We start from the raw sequence: 24,196 nt of genomic DNA on the forward strand, positions 1-24,196 counted from the left end.
ACATTATAATTTATACAAAATATGCACTAGCAAATTTAAAAATTACATAGTTTTTAAATTATAATCATATTTATAAAATTTAAATTTATAATTTGGATCTAAAAATGTATTTTTAATTACTTTTACACTAATAAATAAGTTTTAAATAAAATAAATATAGTATTTTTTTTAAAGTGAAAAGAGGCAGGGCCGCACCCCACCCACCGGGGCGGGGTGCGGGAAAGGGGTGCCCCCACCCCGTAAGGGGTGGGTAGCACCCCTACCAATTTCGGCCATTGCTCAAACTAGTGGCAACATGACTGTGGGGAGTTCACTCTATGCAAATAATGAGAACTCTTCATGGCTCTCTCCTTCTGGTGATTTTGCCTTTGGGTTCCGCCATCTCACCAACACAGATTTCTTTGTTCTTTCTATTTGGTATGACAAGATTGCAGACAAAACCATAATCTGGTCTGCAAATGGAGATAATCCTGCCCCAAGGGAATCCAAAATGGAGATAACTGCTAATCGTGGGCTATTACTGACTAGCCCTCAAGGTGTAGTGTTATGGATATCCCCAAACCTAACTGGTGTTGCTTCCTTTGGTTCAATGTACGACACAGGCAACTTTGTGCTCGAAGACAACAACTTTATAAATAAGGTATGGGAAAGCTTTCTTAATCCTACCGAGACGATCTTGCCAACACAAACAATGGAAAGGGTGTTGAATTCCCTGCCCAAGCAAGCAGTCATTGTTGACTGCTTGCTGCTCAATCTCCAGCGCACAGCGCTCAACTGTCCATTGAATGCAAATAAATGCATTCATACGTTGAGGCGCCTATAAATTGAAGCTTCATGCGAGAGTTTCATATACACCCAAGAAGAAGAGAAAAGAGAGAGAGCCCGAAGAGCTATGAGAGAAAAAAAGAGAGTTGAGTTGAGTGGAATGGAGTATGATCCTCCTCCCCTGTAATATTTTCTTGTGTTCCACTATTTATTAGTGAAGCTATTTTCTGTGGATGTAGGCAGTTGCCGAAGCACGTTAAACTCTTGGTGTCACTGAGCGCATGAGTGTACTCTTTTATTTCCTGTTTTATTCCTTCTGCTGTGTTGATTTCCCCAACAAGTGGCATCAAAGCGATTGTTGGAGGAGTTTTTTTTTTTTTATAGAAAACTCGTTTTAGTGTATTGCTCAGTTTGCAAATTTGAGCATACCACTGTGTTCGTCTCATCAAGACAAGAAAAGCAGTGAAAACCAGAGTGACGCCCAGGAGATGATCGAGCGCGTGACCCCCACGTGCACCACACGCCACACGCGCTCCAGAAAAGCCCTTGTGCGTCAAATTTCACCCGCCTAACGTGCCCCTGACTCCAGAATGCGCTTGAGTTACAAGTGCCTACGCGTTCCACGCGCACCAGTGAGGTTTTGCGCAAGAAGAACACTTGCCTACGCGTTGCACGCGCAATAGAGTTCATGTTCTGGTTCTTTTGCTCATTCCTTGTGCTATCTGAATCCGATTTTGACGAAACAATACTCGTTTCCAACAAAATCAGACGTTCTGGACCCAACGGTGCTGTCTGTTTCATGATACTCCCCCTCAAAGATTCTGTACTTGCCATTTTGTATTTAGAATCAGTCTAAATCAATGAAGGATTTAGCATTAGGCACCATGATAAAACTGATTGCCTCAAACTACAGTCTTTGGAAACCTCAGATGGAGGATCTCTTGAACTGTAAAGATCTGTCTGACCATTTGGAAGATGAAGGGAAGAAGCCAGATGAAGTTACGGATCAAGTGTAGAAAAAGATGCATAAGAAGACTATTGGTCAGATCAGGCAATGGATCGACCATAGTGTCTTTCACCACGCAGCCTAAGAGACAGATGCATATAACCTCTAGAAGAAGTTGAAGGATATGTATCAAGGTAAGACTGCTCAAAACAAGGCCCTGTTGATGAGACGACTTGTTAACTTGAAGTTTAAAAGCGACACCTCTGTTGTCGAGCACACTAGCGAGTTTCAAAACTTAGTTAACTAGCTCGGGTCCGTCAAATTGAATCTTGGCGATGAAGAACAAGCCCTGCTGCTTCTCAGTTCGTTACCAGACAGTTGGGAGACGCTGGTGGTCTCCCTAAGTAACTCTACTCCAGATGACAAACTTACCATGACGATGGTTAATGATGCCCTGTTCAATGAGGAGGCTAGACGAAAAGAGATGAGTATGAATCAAACTCATGTCCTTGTCACCGAGAGTAGAGAAAGGCCTCAAGATAATGATAGAGGGAGAAGTGGAGGCTGAAGTAGTAGGAACCAGCAGACGAGTAACATGAAGTGTTACCATTGTGGCAAAGAAGGCCAAATGAGGAAATACTGCCGTAAGTTTATAAGGGAGCAAGGTCAAAGCAGTAAGCTGAAGAAAGAAGATGGTGAAACCCTTGTCACTCTTTCGGGAGATGTGGCAATACTCTCCACCAGTGACGAGACGTGTCTGCACGTTGCAAGCCACAATGTTGAGTGGGTGGTAGACACAGCAGCATCATACCACGCGACTTCCCATAGTGAATTTTTCACTACATACAAAGCAGGAGACTTTGGTACGATAAGGATGGGGAATGCCAGTTCCTCGAAGATCATGGGAGTTGGCGAAGTGCAGATAAAATCCAACGTTGGTTGCACCATGGTGTTGAAGGATGTTCGACACATTCCTGACTTTCAGCTCAACCTAATTTTCGAGATAGCCCTTGATCGACAAGGCTATGATAGCTACTTCAGCAATGGCACTTAGAAGCTGTCACAAGGTGCCATGGTTGTCACCCGAGGACATATTTGCGGTACGTTGTACAAAACTCATGTGAAGATTGGTTTTGATAGCCTCAATGCAGCGGAAGACGAGGTATCACTGAATCTGTGGCACAAGAGACTCGGACACATAGGTGAGAAAGGGTTGGATACGCTTGTGAAGAAGACACTCATCAAAGTTGCCAAAGGAACAACGTTAAACCCTTGTGAGTACTGTTTGTTTAGCAAACAATGCAGAGTCTCGTTTAAATCCTCTACGAAGAGAATATCAAAGTAGTTGAGTCTGGTACACTCTTATGTATGTGGTCCCATGGAAAAAGAGTCATTAGGAGGTAACAGATATTTCGTGACATTCATTGATGATGCTTCACAAAAGGTCTGGGCATATGTTTTGAAATCAAAGGATCAGGTCTTCGAGCATTTCAAGAATTTCCACATGCTAGTGGAAAGAGAGACAGGAAAGAAGTTGAAGTGTTTGCAAACGGACAACGGAGGAGAATATATTTCCAAAAGGTTCGCTGCATACTGCACTGATCGCGGTATTCGACATGAGAAGACAGTGAGAAGACGGTCCCATATACCCCTCAGCACAATGGTGTAGCCGAAAGAATGAACCGGACCATCATTGAAAGAACAAGATGCATGCTCAGTATGGCCAAGTTACCAAAGCCATTATAGGGTGAAGCTGTTCTTGCTGCCTGTTACCTGATCAACACATCACCTTCTACACCACTGGAATTTGAAGTTCCTGAGAAGGTTTGGTCTGGAAAAGATGTCTCTTACTCTCACTTGAGAGTGTTTGGGTGCAAAACCTTTGCACACGTATCCAAGGAGCTGAGACAGAAGCTCGATGTCAAGTCAACTCCATGTATCTTTGTTGGATATGGAGATGAAGAATTCAGATACAAGTTATGGGATCCAGTGACAAAGAGAATTGTCGAAAGTAGGGATGTTGTGTTCTATGAAAACCAGAACATAGGAACTGAAGCTTCCTCGATGTCGATAGAGCTTAGTTCCTATATTTCAAATCCTGCACCATTACAGTTTACCACAGATAATGAGGATATGCAGATTGAGATCCAGAAGCAGAAGAAGAAGCTTAGGGTGTCGAGCAGGGGGAGCAAGAACCCTCTCCACCAGCATCTGGTGTACCACCACAAGGATTAGATGGTGATGAACCTCTTTTGGTTGATGAAGCTCAACCTAGAAGATCGACAAGAGGTCGCCTACATATTCCGTTGAGGAGATATCCATAATCAGACTATATTCTGCTTACTGATTAGGGGGAGCCTGAGAGCTTCCAGGAAGTTCAAACTCATGCTGATAGAAGAGATGAGTTCTTTGCAGGAAAATCAGACCTATGAATTGGTGAAACTTCCGGAAGGAAAGAAAGCCCTAAAGAACAAATGGGTGTTTAAGCTGAAGAAAGATGGCCAAGGAACGCTGATGAAGCACAAGGCCAGATTGGTTGTCAAAGAATTCCAGCAGAAGAAGGGAATCGACTTTGACGAGATATTTTCTCCAGTGGTGAAAATGATGTCAATCCGAGTCATACTCGAATTGGTAGCCAGCTTGAAATTGGAACTAAAACAGATGGATGTGAAGACAGTCTTTCTCCATGAAGATTTGGAGGAGGAAATTTATATGGAGCAACCAGAAGGGTTTGAAGCTCTAGGGAAAGATCACTTAGTCTGCAAGCTAAAGAAGAGTCTCTATGGCCTCAAGCAAGCGCCGAGGCAATGGTACAAGAAGTTCAACTCATTCATGATGAGTCATGGTTACAAGAGACTTGTTGCATATCAGTGTGTCTATGTCCGAAGGTTCCAGGATGACAAGTTTGTCATACTCCTTCTTTACGTTGATGATATGTTAATCGTTGGTGAGGATAGGTCCATGATTAACAAACTAAAGAATGAACTATCTAAGTCCTTTGACATGAAGGACTTAGGCCCAGCACATCAAATTTTAGGCGTGAAGATTGTTCGTGATAGGAAAGCCAAAAGGGTGTGGCTATCACAACAAAAATATGTTGAACGGGTCATCAGATTTTTCAACATGGGAGATGCAAAGCCAGTCAATACTCCACTTGCGAACCACTTCAAGTTAAGCAAGAGCTCGTGTCGTTCTTCAAAGAAAGAGATTGAAGAAATGGAAGCAGTCCCCTACTCTTCAGCAGTAGGAAGCCTGATGTATGCAATAGTTTGTACCAGACCAGATATTGCTCATGCTGTAGGCATGGTGAGCAGATTCATTTCAAATCCAGGAAAGTATAATTGGGAAGCAGTCAAGTGGATTATCAGGTACCTGAAAGGTACATCAAAGATGTGCTTGTGTTTTGGGGGAGCTAAACCAGTTTTGGAAGGCTACACAGATTCAGATATGGCAGGAAATCTGGATAGCAGGAAATCTACTTCGAGATTTCTCTTCACCTTTGCAGGAGGAGCTGTCTCTTGGCAGTCCAAGTTGCAGAAGTGTGTTGCTTTATTCACAACAGAGGCAAAGTACATTGCCGCAGCGGAAGTTGGGAAAGAGATGTTGTGGATGAAGTGCTTTCTCCAAGAACTAGGGGTTAGTCAAGAAGACTACAAGGTACATTGTGATAGTTAAAGTGCTCTAAACTTGAGCAAGAATTCAATGTACCCTTCCCGCACCAAGCATATTAATATCCGCTATCATTGGATACGCGAAGCGATGGAACAACAACTGTTGAAGCTTGTGAAGATCCATACGAAAGAGAATCCAGCGGACATGCTGACGAAGGTGGTTACAAGTGAGAAGCTTGAGCTATGCAGAAACATAGTTGGGATGGATAACATCTAGATAAATGGGCATGGAGGGGGAGAATTGTTGAAGTCTCTGCCCAAGCAAGCAGTCATTGTTGACTGCTTGCTGCTCAACCTCCAGCACTCAACTGTCCATTGAATGCAAATAAAAGCATTCATACGTTGAGGCGCCTATAAATTGAAACTTCATGCGAGAGCTTCAGATACACCCAAGAAGAAAAGAAAAGAGAGAGAGTCCGGAGAGTTCTGAGAGAAAAGAAGAGAGTTGAGTTGAGTGGAGTGGAGTATGATCATCCTCCTCTGTAATATTTTCTTATGTTCCACTATTTATTAGTGAAGCTCTTTTCTGTGGATGTAGGTAGTTGCCGAATCAGGTTAAATTCTTGGTATCACTGAGTGTATGAGTGTACTCTTTTATTTCCACTTTTATTCATTTCGTTGTGTTGATCTCCCCAACAAAGGGGAGGGGTCCTATCTTTTCGACAATCAGAGAACAACTTCTCCAAAGGAAGATTCCAGCTACGTTTCATTGAAGGAGGGAGTAAACTTGTGCTCAATAGCATAAACTTGCCCACTAATCAACCAAATGAAGCTTATTATGAAAAGGAGAGCACTGTGAGTGATTCTAATGCATCAAGTCCTGGTAAGCAATTGGTATAATCAGGCTACATTTATATACTAAGAGAGAATGAGGAGCGTATCAATCTCTCACAAGGAGAGGTCTCAACAGAAAATTCTTATGTTCGAGCAACTCTCAATTTTGATGGGATTTTCACTTTGTATTCTCTCCCAAAGACTACTTCCATGGGAAATGAAATCTGGACTTCTGTTTGGTCTGTGCCAGATAACATATGCAAGGATTTTCAGGCTCGTGTAGGTACTGGTGCTTGTGGGTACAACATTATAAAGTCCCGATCCCGCACGGGTCAAAGAGTTACTTCCTATCACTTACTCTCACATTTTAATAATAAAATTATAGACTACAAATTCTCAATATCATAAAGAAATTTCGATTCAAATTAATTTCCTCAATATGACCAATTTTCCAAAATGCCAAGTCATCATAACACAATAAAATTTCTTAATAAAAATCACCAATACTCATCGAAAACTTTTTATACTTAATCCACTACTCTTAAATCATCTCACCTAAAGTTTCAAAATCTTGATCCCCAGTTGAAATATCCAAAATCATCTGAAAAATATTGTGGAGATAAGAGATGAGTTATTGTAACACCCCAATGGAAGGCCCAAACCACATTGCCTATACTCCAAAAGGACTAGTCAATGATACAATTGGAGCTCCATTGGAACCTTATAAGGAGCAAGAACTTTTCCTTCCCAAGCAATGTGGGATTCCATACACCACCTACCCTTATCCATATCATATGGGGTATCACAATCTACTCCCCTTAAATTCTCAACGTCCTCATCAAGCCTGTCCATTGTAGGTGGCACGGCTCAAGTCTCACATTTCTAGTTGGGATTATCTCTGATACCATTCAAACTTATTATTTTTCCTGGTGAGTGCAGTGAGAGGAACTGCTATCTTGGAAAACCCATCAATGAATCGACGGTAATACCCCGCCAATCCCAAGAAGCTTCTAACCTCATGAACATTCCTCGCTGCCGACCAATTAACCACTGCTTCCACTTTTCCTGGGTCTACTGAAATACCATCTTTCGAAACTACATGTCCCAGAAACGTGATTGAATCAAGCCAAAATTCCTACTTCTTCAACTTAGCAAACAGTTGCTTTTCTCTGAGTGTCCCAAGTACCAACTTCAAATGTTCATCAATAAATACAACCACAAACTTATCCAAAAACTCATGGAACACCCTGTTCATCAAGTCCATGAATACTGCTAGGGCGTTAGTCAGGCCAAAAGGCATGACCAAAAACTCATAATGGCCATAACGGGTCCTGAACGCCGTCTTAGCCACGTCTTCAGTTCTGATCTTCAATTGATGGTAGCCCGATCGAAGATCAATTTTCAAAAATACTTGAGCACCCTGAAGCTGATCAAACAAATCTTCTATACGGGGTAGCGGGTACTTATTCTTTATGGTCACCCAATTAAGTTCCCTATAATCGATACACATTCTCATTAACCCATCCTTCTTCTTCACAAAGAGAACTGGGGCTCCCCAAGGTGATACACTAGGCCTGATGAAACCCTTATCCAACAAATCTTGCAACTGCTCCTTGAGTTCCACTAGTTCAGACGGCGCCATACGATAAGGTGCTTTCGAAAGAGGTGCCGTGCCTGGGACTAGTTCAGTAGTAAACTCTACCTCCCGCTCGGGTGGAAGTCCCGATAAATATTCAGGGAAGACCTCTGGTTAATCTCTCACAACAGGTATCTGTTCCAACTTCAACTCTTCCTTTGGTGCTTCAACCACACAGGCTAAGAATCCTTGACAACCATCACGTAACAATTTTCCAACCTGAATGGCAGATATGATGGGTGGAACCAACCTCACTTTCGACCCTGTGAACCGAAATTCACCTTCATTAGGGGGTCTGAACACCACCTCCTTTTTAGCACAATCAATACTGGCGTGGTAGGAAGCCAGCCAATCCATACCCAAAAACACATCAAACCCAATCATGTGGAACACTATTAAATCTGCTGGCATCAGTCTTCCATCTATAGAAAGAGGGCATCCAAGTAGAATCTCACTACAAACTACCGAATTTCCTGTTGGGGTCGCAACCACTAACTTATGCTTCAACCTTTCAGTTTCTAAAGTGTAAAAACTAGAGTAAGCCGTGGAAACAAAAGAATGCGTCGCTCCCGAGTCAAATAACACAATAGCATTATTAGAAAACAAAGGAAGAGTACATGTGACCACAAACAATCTTATGCATGAACCAAAAATATTCAAAGTCTTAACCAAAACTAACCAACAAAATAATGCTAAACATAATATAAAATCCAGAAAACAAAACAAAGGAGTCATACCAGTGATCACATCATTCCTATCCTCAACCTCTCCAGGTGTTAATGCAAAAACTCATGCAGGGGCAGTAGGACGTTGGTTGCCGCTCTGAGCTGAAACTTCATTTCTCTGAGGTGGCGGTATGATCGTCCTGTTACTACAAAAATGCATTGGGCATTCCTTGATGTAGTGTCCTGATTTGCCGCAACGAAAACACAACCCTGCCCCTTTTCTGCACTCTCCGGAGTGCACTTGATTGCATGTCATAGACTAATAGGGCTGTTGGTTACTCTGAACCGGCCTTTTTCCCGAACTACTACCTTCACTCCTCATTTTCCATGGTCCCTGGTCCATGCCAGAATGGTACCCAGTAGGAGTAGTCCTTTTCCTCTGTTCATGCAATGCAGCGCTTCTTTGAAGGGTTCTTTCAAACACTGTTGCTTTATTTACCATTTCTGAGAAATTCTGAATCTGAAAGCCTACCACACGCTCATAAAGTTTCTCATTTAGTCCTTGCTCAAATTTGAGTGCCTTCTTTTCCTCATCGAGAATCAGATTAGTAGCAAAACGGGATAACTCAGTAAATCTAGCAGCATACTGATGTACCGTCATTGTTCCCTGAACCAAGGTGGCAAATTCCATAGCCTTGTCCTCACGGAATGAGCTAGGGAAGAAGCGCTCAAGAAAGATATGCTTAAAGTGTAGCCAACTGACTATCTATGTCCCCTCTGCTTCTCTGATAGTCCTTTCAGAGATCCACCACCTCTTCGCTTCCCCAGTAAGCTTGAATGTGGCGTACGCCACCTTTTGCTCATCAATACAGGTTAGGACTCGCAAAATCTCCTCAATGTCCTGAATCCAATCCTCCGCCAAAGTTGGATCGCCTCTCCCATCAAATAAAGGAGGGTGCATTCAATTGAATTGCTCAACGATATAACCCCCTTCATTAAAGTTACGCTGGCGACCCGAAAGATTATGCACAAGGTCATCAATTAATTGATGTGCAGCTGCTCGTAGTACCTCAGAAGCACTCGGGTTTGCTTCCCTTTCGTTCTCGTTTGCATTCAGGTCCGACATGCTTCGTTCATGACGAGGGGGTGGCGTCCTGACTAAATAACTTGAATTTTTAATCATCGCTTCAAAAAAATAGAGTTTATAAGAACATAGAAAATTTAGTGGTATTTGTAAAAACAAAACGTATATATTATAATTCAAAATTATAAGAATACTCATAACGGAGAATAGAGAAGTACATATAACCGTAGTAATAGTCAATTTCCAAAAACTAATACTTTAACCCAATTAACTATTTAAGAAGATTCCGTTATTAAACTAAACCTTAATCAACATGAACTTAGTTCACATACCTGTGAAATACCACACCTTATAGCTATTCCTAAAGCCTGCGAATTCTAAGACTTCCCACATCAATAATATTCAATCCTATAGTTCACTTTACTATCATAATAAATCTGAAAATGACTTCTTAAACACTATCTATACTCTAAAATCTTTACATCCTATGAACCCACAGAAATTTAAACCTCCAAGGTTTATAGTATACAAAATTCTAACCTGTCTGTGATACCAATTGTAACACCTCAATGGAAGGCCCAAACCACATTGCCTATACTCCAAAAGGACTAGTCAATGATACAATTGGAGCTCCATTGGAATCTTATAAAGAGCAAGAACTTCTCATTCCCAAGCAATGTGGGATCCCATACACCACCTACCCTTATCCATATCATATGGGGTATCACAGTTATCAACAACTCAGCAAGCAGAGAGCATATACTAGCATGTAAACATGAGTATTTATAAAGTTTGACGTACAAAACAAAACTTTTGCTTTCAGAATGCAGAAACAACATATTTACTTTCGAAATGCAAAAACAAACTTGGTACAAAACATCAGAGCGAAATTTTCAGAAAAACAAACTTGTTCCCAAAAAGAAAATCATTTGGCATATCCAAACTTAAAATTATATTCATATTATCTCATAGCATCACATCGGGGTAAATACCATGTTTCACCCTGTGGTGGGTTATAAACTACCATTATACTCTTGGCTGGGCCGTATACCATGTTTCATCCCTGTGGTAGGGTTATAAACCACCATTATACTAATGGCTGGGCCTTAACCGAAACAAAACGGATCATCATCAGAACCAGATCACATTCAGATATATAATCAGAACTTCATGCCAAGGTTTTCAGATGACATATCATATCAATACAAAATATTGAATAGCTTCAGATCATTTCACATGTTCGAAATAGACAGAATCAAAATATTTTCAGTTATTCATAACAAAACTTTTAGATTTTCATATTCGCTCTTTTGCATAGTTTAGAAACAAAATGTACAAAATGAGCTCATGTCTAAACTAGTCATGATAGAAAATACCTTCTCTTATATAAAATTTATGCATATGCAGTATAAACATCTGAGGTCGTTTTTCAGATTTCTTTTCTAAAACAAACATGCTTATTTCAAAGTCAACCTCATTTCATTTCTTTTATGCAAAACTAGTATATGAACCCCGCTTACCTGGACTTTTTAAATATTCTGAATCTTTCCACAATCGTGCTGAATGAATGTCACTCATCACCTATACAGAACACTAAGCGTTACTAGACTTCTAAAAGAACTGCTAAAACTCTCTATCTACTTAAATTCATACTACGAAAAATAGCTTTGATAATTATTAAGATATCAGAAATCTAATAAATACTATTATTATTAAATATATTCTTAACTTATCATAATAGAATTTTATCAAATATGGTAAAACAACTTAGATTCATGTTGAAAAATTAATTTAATCATATTTAAAACTCATATATTTACAAACTATTATTGAAATCATAATATAATACCACTAACATATAACGTAGTAGGAAATCGTAAATTTCTTTAAACAGTAGTAGTTCATAAAATATACTTAATAATATTTATATTAAAAAAATCATTGCAAACTACTAATCATATTTAATTTACAACCATACAAGGTTTATTTCATATAATAGACTTAAAGTGCTTAAAAAAAATAAAAGATTGAAATACTTACAGTTTACTACCAAAACCAAATTGTAAAAATATTTAGTAATTTAACTTGAATTCGTAAAAGTAAATTCTTATACTTCAAACAAGGCCCGCCTAACACCAGTTTAATATAAAATCGGTCCAATATGAAACCATCTAAACTAAAGGAGCGTTTTCGAAAACTAACAACATCAACATGCATGCTCGTTGGGTACGGCTAGAAACAAGAAAAAATGTGGGGCAAAATAAAAGGAATGCCTAGATCAAAACTGAGCAACATAGAGGCATACTCACTAAGGGAGGATGAGAGGCGCGACGGGACAGTGTGCTTGGCAGGGAACGACGGTGGTGAGCATGGCGGCATGGCATTGGACGAGAGAGAGAGAGAGAGAGCAAAAGAGAGAGGGTCTGAGAGTGAGACTCATGAGAGGAAGACACGGTGAAAGCGATAGAAGCTTACCATGAGGGGTGGAGGTCGTGCACGGGGGTGCAACCATGGACGGAGGATCTGAGCATGGCGTCGGTAGTGGTCAGAAGATCGAATTCTATCTCAAGCCCTCATCTATCAACTGCGAATGGCCGAGCGTGTGGACTCTTGGAGCAACGGCTGGTGGTTTGAAATAAGGCTCACGGTGACTGGGTGTTTACTCGAGTGTGGCAAGGGCTGCACCGTGCAACGCTTGTGGTGGCTGGGTAGCTTGCAATGGTTTCACTTGACACAAGGAGTTGCGATTTTAGGTGGAACTGGTGGTGGGTTGCTCTATTTTTGGGATAGCAAAATAGAGGAAGTTGTTGGGCAATTGGGACGCAGTTGATGGGCTATTTTCATGGTATTTCTGACGTGAGGCAACGCCTTGCAAGGTGGTTGAGTAGAGAAGGAAAGTTGTTGTCTGGTTCGTGGAAAAGGGATAGACGCGCGACAACTCTGATTCCTTTTTGGCATGATCTTGACTGGTTCAGCGGAGGCTGACGAGTGTGTCGGACAGGTTTCCGTTGAGGACACAGAGGTGCTAGGCAGTGGGGGCTGACCTGTGGTGGTGGTTGGATGGTGGATTTTCCAGGTGTCTAGCGACTTGGTGCGGAGAAGATAGACAAATAGAGAGAGTTTGAGAGGATGGAAGAAAAAAAAATGGAAATGCATTACAAGTATAAGACAATAAAAAAATAGGAGGGAGAGACTCGAGTGGTGGATGGAAACGACAATAAAGGAGAGAACTCAAAAACGGAAAGGAAGTTCAAACTTCAAACTACCTAGACGTGAAGATAATGGAGATTGGGTGGAGGAATCTTCAGCAGTGCAGAAGCTAAAATTGAAGAACCGTCGAGAAGATTAAAAAAAAAAAAAAGTGGCAACATGAAACTTACCGCAAACGACATCGTGGGGTAGGGGAGGTTAGTAGGTTACTCAACTGCGTGAAAACAAGAGAGAGAAAGATTGGGCAAGTCTATCGGGATTGGGGAAGGAGAGGGAAAAAGAAAAAAAATCCAATAGACCGGCCTTGGGTTTAATGAGCCCGGGTGTCACATCACCATCTGCAGCCCTAAAGCAGATAAAAGGCCTGTGAATGCCTAAGAGGATACTCTTTTCTCGATCCAAATGATCCTTACGGAAGCTTCAAGCCAGACTTTACACAGGAATGTACAGAAGATGAGCATAGTTCTGAAAAGGAGCTTTATGCTATAGAGGAAATACCAAATACTGATTGGCCAGGGACAGATTACATTGGCTTGAGGCCTTTTACTGAGGAGAATTGCAAGAATTCTTGCTTGCAAGATTGTATGTGTACTGTTGCTGTATTTGCATTTGGTGATAGCTGTTGGAAGAAGAAGTTGCCAGTCTCCAACGGGAGATTCGACAGTAATTTTACTGGGAAAGCCTTTATCAAGGTAAGGAAAGATAATTCAACTCTATGCGGTCCTTGTAACACGATATCAGGCAAGGAACCGATCCAAAATAAGAAAAAGGAGAAGATTTTGATACTCGTAGGATCTGTGCTTCTTGGTTATTGCTCCGTGTTTGTTAACTTTTCACTTATTGTCTCTATGTTATATGGTTGTTTCTTCATTTACCAGAAGAAAATCAAAATAACTAATGAAAAATGTAGCGTCTTGGAGAGGAATTTGCATTGTTTTACATACAAATATCTTCAAGATGCTACAGACGGGTTCAAGGAACAACTGGGTAAGGGATCTTTTGGTATTGTCTACAAAGGATCAATAAATATGGGTTCTAATGTCCTTGTGGCCGTTAAGAAGTTAAACAGCGTTGCACAGGAGAGTGAGGAGGAATTTCAAGCTGAAGTGAACATAATTGCCAGGACTTGTCACAAGAATCTAGTTAGACTGCTTGGATTCTGCGACGAGGGACCTCAACGATTACTCGTATACGAGTTCTTGAGCAATGGCTCTTTAGCAGGTTTCCTTTTTGGAGACTCGAAACCAAATTGGAAAGAAAGAATCCAAATTGCTGTTGGGATTGCCAGAGGACTCTTGTATTTACATGAAGAGTGCTGCCGTCAGATTATCCATTGCGATATAAAGCCACAGAACATACTTCTTGATGAATATTACAATTCTCGAATTTCTGACTTTGGATTAGCAAAGCTGTTGAGGATGGATCAAAGCCACACTAATACCGCCATTAGAGGAACAAAAGGGTACGTTGCACCTGAATCGTTCAAGAACACGCCAATCACCTCTAAAGTTGATGTGTACAGCTTTGGTGTCGTGTTGCTAGAGATAATTTGTTGTCGGAAAAGCGTATTAGCAATGGAATCTGGCGGAGAACATGATGCAATTTTAATTGATTGGGCTTATGACTGCTTTAGAGATGGAGAAATAGATGCTCTGGTGGAATTTGATGTGAAGGCCCTAGATGATATGGGGAACGTAGAGAGGTTTGTGAAGGTGGCCATTTGGTGCATTCAAGAGGATCAGTCTCTTAGACCCACTATGAGGAAGGTTACACAGATGCTCGAAGGAGTTGTTGATGTACCGATTCCACCATGTCCATCTTCCTTTACAACTACTACGAGGACTTGAAACCCGCATTATTTTTCCCTCTACACGCGAAGATTACAGTCACTTCGTACGTACCAACTAGTATTTGCTGCTCATCTGTTTTGTAATCCGTCTTAAGTAATTTGATGTATTGGGGTATTTGTTGGGGACTCCACCCCCTAACATATATAATCTTTTATTTTAATGAAGTTTGCTTGCTTAGAATGAAAAAAAAAAATTTAATTTGATGTCAAGTTTGAACTTTCATCCCTCTATAATATAGATAAATGATATTTGTAGTCATAAAGTGTGTGAGCATTGTATACTTCTTTGAAAAAAATGAGTAAACATGAGACCCACTTCATGAAAAAAAAAATAATAACAAACACCATTATTTTTTAAAATAAGTGCACGATGTTTGTATACCCATAATTGTATCTAGCATTACTCATATAAGATATATAATTCTTTTTTCTTTCTTTTTTTAAAAAAGATAGATGCAGGAGATTTGGTGTAGGGATTGCGCACGAACGATCTACGTGGAAATTGATACAATGCGTTTCGCACGAACAAGACATTTGGATTCCTTTCTCCATCTCCCTCCTCCATCCTCCTTCATCTCCCTCTCTTCCATCTCCGAAGCTTACTCAGACCCGATATGGGTTTTTGAATCATAACCTCCACATCATCTCCCTCCTCCATTCTCACTATCCTCCATCTCTGCAGCGCATCCAAGACTGAGATGGGTTTTTGAACCCAAAAACCGAAGTTACTCTCTCTCTCTCTCTCTCTAGATTTGATTCCGTTTTGTTCTCTTCTTCTGACTGCTTTCATACTTGTATTGGTGTTTTCCAATTCGTTCTTGGATTGTTGAATTGTATTTGTAAGGACATGAATCTCATGTTTTGCATCATCATGCATGCTTTCATACTTCTCACTCGTTGCTTTCAGGGCCAACTACAGATCTTCTATCTGGGTCTCATAATTTTCATGCTCACCTTGACTGGATAACAAAGACCTCGTGCAAGGCTGAAGCTAAGCTTTTCATCGCCTTCTTGCTCTTTTCTTCTTCATACCTGGAATTTCTCGATTCATTAAAAATTTATTATTCTCCTCTAACAGGGTCTGAGCATTAGAAGCTGCAAGCTTCTCATTGTTTAAAGCCTGGGTTTTCTCCTCCTTCAAAGTGTCAAGTTACGAATTTCCCTCTAGTTGTTTCATGACCAAATTTAGATTTTGGTGGAGGAGGTGAAGTGTTCACTGTTTCGGAAATGGGTTGCAAAAAGAAAGCTCACAGTTTCGGAAATGAGGGAAACGAATGTGAATGGCAGGGAACGATGACGTCAACGAATGCTATCAATTTTTTTCTTGTTTTTTTATTTCTTTAATTATAGTTGACGTGACAATGAGACCTCATTCGTGCTCAATACCTAAGCCAAGTTACCTGTTTGTAGAAGAACTGTTCTTTTTCTTTCATTTTAGTTAGAGCACTAGGGTTTGAAAACCCAACCATGCCAGTATGATCGAGTATGTCTTATGTTTTCGTTGGCATTTTTATATTTGAAAAATGTCATTGATTATGGCCCTTCTTCAATCCAGCTCCGTTCGTCATCATGTAATATAGCTAGTTTTGCTAATTGATTGGCTATTGTATTTGCCCCTCTATAAGCTGTAAATTGAACCCTCCAATTTGGCATCCTTTTAACCTTACTTTGGTATCATCTAGGGCTGTACAGAAACCGACAGCACCGGCCGCGTCAAGAACCGGCCAGAACCGGTGGAGAACCGGTCGACGTGCGGTGGAAATTTCAAGAAACCGATGTTCAGCGGTTCGGTCTCGGTTTGAAGCTGGACCGGACCGCTGAACCGACCGATATAATAAAATCCTTTTTTTTTTAATATACCCTTATCAAAACGGCGTCGTTCCACTTAAGTTTAAGTTGAACGGCGCCGTTTTAGTTAATAAGTACTGCAACAGATACTGGAAACGACGCCGTTTGACATTAAACCAAACGTCGTCGTTTTATTAAGGACGTAAGAAAAAAATAATAAGTCTGAAACGACGCCGTTCCACTTAAACTTAAGTGGAACGGCGTCGTTTCGTTAAGAGTATTCTTCTTCTTCCCCGATCTTCTTCTTCCCGAACTCTCCTCTGTAACTCTCTCTCCCTCCTATGCATCTCTCCCTCCCTCCCTCATTCTCTCTCATAATTATCTCACTAGAACCGACGCCGACCGAGAACCGGCAGAGAACTGCCTCGATCGGTATCCTCCTTGCCATCGACCGGTTACGGTGGGCACCTCATCCATTTTTCCAGACGTCGGTCGGCGTCGATTTTGCCCAAAAACCGCGCCGACGACGTCGGTTTTCACCCCTAGTATCATCTATATATTATTTGCCCATGCCATGACCAGTTCTCTTTTTCATTGTAAATGGCCTTTATAATTGTTTGAGAATCTCCTTCAAAGACCACTTTTGTGAAGCCAAGTTCTGTACAAAACTCCATTACCTAACCATGCCCTTTCTCATTCTCATTTGTATTTTGCTTCCTAGATGGATAGTCTCAGCTGATGAAATTCATTGAGGGCCTACTTGGATTCCTTGATCAGAACCATATCTTTCTCATTATATATGGTATCCACCAATTCTAGATCCTCTTATTGTAATTTCAACACCAATTTCTCCCAAAGATCCAAAAAATCTACATCCAATCGCGAACATTCCTGTACATGAGGATTGTTATATATATGTACTAAGGTTGGAATAAAATGAACCCTTTCTTTCTTTGGCATTGAATATAAAATGTAACTGGCACCATGAGTTCATGATCAACCACTGAAAATTGGTTAAAATCGATGTTTTACCTTATATATCCATGCATGTCATGATGATGTGAGCGTACTTCACGGATCAAGAATTTAGTTGGCTGGGGTCACTATAAAAAAAATAAATTTTTGTGACTAATTTATTGTAACCAAAATATTATTTACAACTAATTTTAATTACAAATAATTATTTTATTAAAATTAACTTATCGTAAATAAGTAATTTTTTTGTACTAGTTAAAACCTTAAAAGACTTTGCATGTTTTTTTTTTTTTTTTTTTTTTTTTTTAAAAGAGTAGGAAGTCACATGTCCAATAGTGACCCCTCCCAAATTTTATTAATAAAGCCCTCACTTATGGCGGAGGAAAACCGTGGTTACAAGAAAGGATCATGGAAAACAGATCCAAAAACAAAAACTAAACTATAACAAAATAAAAAACCATACTTAAAAAACAAAACCACCACACCAAACCAAGACTTACAAAATAACACCAAGCTTATACAAAAAACTAACATCTCAAGGACGGAAATCCCAGAGAATCCAAACGGATCAAACCTCTAAGAACCCGAGGCAAATTATCACTACTCGACAAAACCCACTCAGAACCTAAAGCCCCTGCCTTTGCTAACCAATTTGCAGCCCTATTACCTTCACGATAAACATGTTGAAACCGACAACGAACCGTGCAAGCTAATTCAACAATTTCCTCCCAAAAATCCTCCAGATACCAAACTCCACATCGCCCTCTATTCCACCAAGAAATAACTATCATAGAATCCATTTCAACTATCACATTTGATATATTCAGCGATTTACATCTTCTCAACCCATAAAGAAGTGCCAAAAGCTCTGCCTTATTATTAGAACCAAGCCCAACATAAGAAGCAAAAGCCTGAACCATACCACCAGAAGCATCCCTAATAACCCCACCAATCCCACAAGAACCCGGATTACCCATACTACTACCATCCGTATTCAATTTAAACCACCCCAACGGGGGTTTATCCCACCTCACCACTTTACAACTTGGAATTTTCGGCACCACCGGAAGTATCCGCAAAGCATCCAAAATCATAGCATCCCGCGAAGAGAAATTATTAATTTGCTTAGCCGCCTGTGAAATGGAACCTAACCACACACAAATAGAATGAACAACAGAATTATGCGATTCCACAATACCTTCCATTCGAGCCAGACACCTTCTTCTCCATAATCGCCAAGTAATAATAATGGGAATAATGCCAACAATAAAACCCACCTGTGAGGAAGATCTAGCCCTCCTAAACCAAATATCAACATTCTGCCTCCAAGTTCTACCAAGAGGAATTCCAATAAGATTACCAAAAAAAGACCACACTCTGAATGGAAATTCTCCTTCAAAAAACACATGATTAATATCTTCAATATGACCATGACTACAGCAATTACATTTAGAAACCAAAGGAATACCAATACGGCGTAATCTGTCATCCACACTCAAGGCCATAAACCAAGTCCTCCAAAAATGAATAGACATTTTTAAAGGAAGATTCTTATGCCAAATCCAAGCATGCCAAACCATAGAATTCCCTCTAATACGAATACAATTCCAAGCCGATTTTGTAGAGAAAATACCTGTATCCGTTGAAGTCCAAACTAGAACATCCTTTCCATTCTTTAAACCAGCTAAATCCGTTATTATCTCCTCCACCCTGTCATGCCCTACTAACTCCTCCAATAACTCCACATCCCAACTATCCGACAATCTACAATCTTTAATTTTCAAAAAAGGAGAACCCATAATATTCATATCATTAATTAATGGACCATTATCCCTCCATTTATCATACCAGAAAAAAATATCACCCTCTCTAATTTTCCATTTCAAATTATTTAACAACAACGGAATACAATTTGCAACCATTCTCCAAAATCGAGATCCTTTATTATTTTCTATAAGATACCATGGCCGGTTACCAACATATTTGGTTTTGAAAAAATTAGCCCATAAAGAATTACCTTGAAGGAGATTCCAAGCGAAGCGCATATGCAAGGCTTTCTGAACATCCTCAAGATTTCTTAACCCAATTCCTCCTTCTTCCACCGGCTTACACATCTTATTCCAAGCCCACCATTTCCTTTTATTCCGTCCCTCAGCTTCTCCCCAAAAAAAGGAACTCATCAATCTATGGATTTTGGCAATAACAACTTGAGGTACCTGTAAAACAGCAAGTAGATGGATATTCATACTAGTTAAAACATGCCTCAAAAGAACAAGTTTTCCTCCCGAAGAAAGAAGCCTCATTTTCCAGCCACTAATCTTATGCCTCACTTTATTCACCATATCCTCTAAATGAGCCTGTTTCAAACGCCCTTGAATAATTGGCACACCTAGATATTTGAAAGGAAAAGATCCTTCCATAAAACCCGTCTGCCTTAAGATCCTATGCTTACGCCAGCTTGGAATTTTATTAGAACAATACAAGGCAGATTTCTGAATATTAATACTTTGTCCAGACCACCTCTCATATTGACTCAAAATTTTTTGAAGAACCTGCACCGATCTTTGACTACCATTAGAAAAAACCATAACATCATCAGCATACATCAAATGAGATATAATAGGAGTACCACGGGCTTGAGAAAATAAACCAAATTGATTATCTTGCATACTCCTATGAATCAAACGGGAAAGGACCTCTTGTTGAATGATAAACAAATAAGGAGATAGAGGATCACCTTGACGAAGCCCACGACCACCCGGGAAAAAACCCTTAACCGTTCCATTCATCATGACAGAATACCAAGGGTTAGAAATACAAGAATATATCAACTCACAAAATTGAGAAGAGAAACCAAACCTTTGCATCACCATTATCAAAAAACCCCAATCCACCCTATCATAAGCTTTCGCCATATCAACTTTTAACAAAATATTACCCCCATGAATTTTTTTATTGATAGACTGCACCAACTCTTGAGTGAGACTAATATTTTCAAAAATACTCCGTCCAGGAATAAAAGCTCCTTGCTCCAAAGAAATCAAACGAGGTAAAAAACCAGATAAACGAGAAACAATAATCTTAGAGCAAATTTTATAAAAAACAGAACAAAGACTAATAGGACGAAACTTATCAAAACCAGTGGGAGACTCCATCTTTGGTATAAGAACCAAATATGAGGCCGTGAAGAATCTTGGAAGATCCTTGGTCATAAAGAATTCCACTACTGCCTTCCAAACATCAACCTTAACCACTTCCCAACAACTTTTATAAAAACCCGCTCCAAACCCATCTGGCCCCGGAGTACTTTGATTTGGGATAGATGAAACTGCCTCAAACACTTCCTCTAAAGTAGGCGGCCTAATCAAAGACTCATTCTCCTCCTCTAGTATGATCGTCTCAATAAGGCCTTCTAATCTAGCTTGCTCTATGGGCGGCTCTTCACGAAGTGCATTTTGAAAAAATTCCACCGCCCCTTGATGAATACTCTCCGGATTCTCATAATTCATACCATTTGATCTCATCTCCAGCACTCTCTTCCTTCTTTTATTAATAAGACAAGCATGAAAGAATTTTGAATTGCTATCTCCCTCCAACTTCCATTTAAGCTTGGCCAATTGAGCTAATCTCATCTCTTCCCGAGACCTCCATCTAGCTAGATTAGAGACAGCTTCATTAAGCTCTCTCTCCAAACTAACCTCCCAATTTGATTGAAGCTGAAACTCAATCTCCTCAACCTGTTTTTCAAGGGCATCAATACGCTCTCTTGTGTGACCAAAAACTCTTTTATTCCACTCCCGAAATACCACCTTGGTGTGTTTTAATTTCTTACTTAAACACAAAAGCGGAGAACAATCCATCCGTATATTCCAAGCATTTCTAACACAATCCAGAAAACCAGGATGGTCCACCCACATTTGTTGAAACCGAAATGGAGATGGCCCATATGCAAAGGAATCTTTCTTAAACTCAATGAACATGGGAGCATGGTCAGAAGTAGATCTAGGCAAGTAAGAACAAATAATATTCGGGAACAAACTGCTAAAAGAGTTGTCCATAAGAGCACGATCAAGTCGAGCCCACGAACGGGCCAAACCTGACTGGCCATTACACCAAGAGAAACAACTCCCTTTCGAAGCCATTTCCATAAGACCCCTTTGATGAATCCAATCATTAAAATCATCCATAGCCACCATTGGCCGAGGTCTTCCTCTCCTCCTTTCTGAATCATTCCTAATAATATTAAAATCCCCCACAAAGAGGCAAGGCTCTCCACCCACATGATTACTATTTACCTCTTGCCAAAGATAACGCCTCTCCACCCAAGAACATTTAGCATAAATCACATGAATCAAAAATTTTTCCGCACCATTCTCAACAATAACAGAAATATATTGCATACCCAACTTTTCAACTTGCACCTTATACATACTATCCCACAAAAGCCAAATTTTCCCCCCTTCCACCTCATTAGAAATAACCATATCAAAATTTAGACTTCGAGCCACTTTGCGAGCACCCTCTAAATTTTGAAACGGTTCAAGAAGAGCAACAATTTTCGGTTTATATCTTCTCACCAACGCCTTTAGCCTAGTTCTAGATGTTCCCACCCCTCTAAGATTCCAAACCAAAATAGAATCAATCATTTAGCAATTTTATTTCGGGCAAGAACCCAAGAAGAACTACGCATTTTAATAAACTTTTTTTTATTATACCTTTTCTTACCATCATTCAGCTCAGATTCAGTAAAATGATCTTTAGTTTGTGAAAAAACCTCTGGATGCTGTTCCGGCTCTGGTTCAGAAGAACAACTCTCTTCCAACATGGTTTCTTCATCAACTTCTTCATTAACGTCCTCAGCACTATCTGCCTCCCCCACTGGTTGCTTCTGCTCCATTGTCATTCCATTATTATCCGCATGGAAACTCTGATTTACATCCATATTAGACATCACATAATCAGCATCCGTGACCATCCCTACACCATCTGCGACCCCAACGTGTAGCATTAGATCTGTTGCATCCTCTGTTCCAACATAAGACTTCAACTGCACCCCGTTAGTGATCACCGTATGATTTTCTTCTCCAATCTGCTCCAGTTTTTCCTTCTCCTCAGAATCCACCTGCACCAATTGGTCTGCCACCTGCATTGGCAACACTTCCTTCTCGGCATCCAATTGCACCTGTACTCCATCTACTGCTTCCGTCTCCTTTTCCACCACCACATCCTCTGTTTCTTTATCTTCAAGAACCAGCAAAGGAGTTTCAACCTTATCTTCATTCGGAGCTACCTCTTGATCATCCAACAAACCTTTCATACTCTCTTTTCTCCCCCCTTTCTTACCAGCTTTTCCGGGATTACAAGTTCGAACATCATGACCCTGCATCTTGCATGACGAACAAAAAGCCGGAAGTGTTTCATACAATATTTCTTGCTTTCGGCTAGAGGAAATTCCAGGCACTCCAATCCAGAAATGCGACAAAGGAGGTTTTGCAGCATCCACTTCCACACAAAGCCGTGCTCCATCCGTTCTAGTAGCGCACCTCGTCGGATTATCACGTCTAATGAACGTTCCAATCGGTGCCATCAACATCTTCAAGAAGGATTCTTGATAAAAGTTTGGAGGAAGCCCCGGCAAAGAAATCCACACCGGAACCCTTGAGGGTTCGGCATCCTCATTGAACTCAGGAGACCATCTAAAGACACGGTAGAATATCCCATTTATTTCACAAACCTCCCGTGATAATGCTTTAGTAAAATCCACATCATTAGACATACGAACAAACACATTTCGCGGTCTCCTCATAGCAGAAACTACTGGAGTGGCTGTAAGTCCCCATCGATTGTGAATGAAAGCCCTCACCGTATCCAATGACGGACGATTCTTCAAGAACTTGAGAACAACAGAAAATCGGAAAGGTTCCGCTGACCTTGCTATTTCTTCTTTGGTAAATTGAAAATAAACCTCACCATCCAGCACCTTTGGAATCCTGGGTGCAAGAACCATCTCCGGAATAGGTTGAGGGACTGCACTCACCAGATCGGCAAAGGAAGGCCGACCGGTGCCACCCTCTCCAGCTGCCATGCAGCCTCACGTACCCTTGCACCTTTCCAGATAAAACTCAAGAAGAGTTCTCAAGAAGGCTCAGCAGTTCTTGGAGCATTTCCGGACTATACCAGCTAGATTTTTAATTATTTAATGATATTAAGCACGTACCCTTGCACCTTTGCATGTGTTTACTTGCATGCTTCAAAAGTTCTTCTGTCAACCTTCAACCATGGATGATGGACCACGTAATAATGTCTCTGGTCTTGGTTTCAGATAATTTTTGAACCATTCCATTCGAAGTCTATTTCAGCTCTTACTTGCATGCTTCACATTTGTCCCAAAAACATTGGTCTCTGGTCTTGCATGTATTTTCCTGCTGATTAAATTGCGAGGGCTGTTGCATCAATAATGCAATAATGTGAAAAGTAAAATATATATATATATATATATATATATTTGGCTTGTTAACAAGTTAAATTATAAATGATTTTTTGCAAGTCATCGTTAAAATATTGCAGGAAATTGTCCCAGCCTGCTAACGAACGGATTAACGAATCGTTTGGTTATATAAATTAGATGATATTAAAATTAAAAATTAAAAATTAAAAAGTATTATTAAATATTATTTTTTAATATTATTTTTTATTTTTAGATTAAAAAAAATTGAATGATTTATTATATTAAAAATTTCAAAAAATTAGAATGATAAGATGAAGTACTAAAACGAAATAATTTAGGTAATCAAAACAGGTACAAGTTTTTATGGTTAAATTTGGCACTTTGT

General features: G+C 40.1%; 1 pseudogene; it reads left to right on the top strand.

Moving 5' to 3' along the window:
- Window positions 1–295: 295 nt before the first annotated feature.
- LOC108982506 lies at window positions 296–22,294 on the top strand (annotated as a pseudogene).
- Window positions 22,295–24,196: the final 1,902 nt, after the last annotated feature.

Source organism: Juglans regia, chromosome 14, assembly GCF_001411555.2.
Source record: "Juglans regia cultivar Chandler chromosome 14, Walnut 2.0, whole genome shotgun sequence".
In the NCBI taxonomy this organism is placed as follows: domain Eukaryota; kingdom Viridiplantae; phylum Streptophyta; class Magnoliopsida; order Fagales; family Juglandaceae; genus Juglans; species Juglans regia.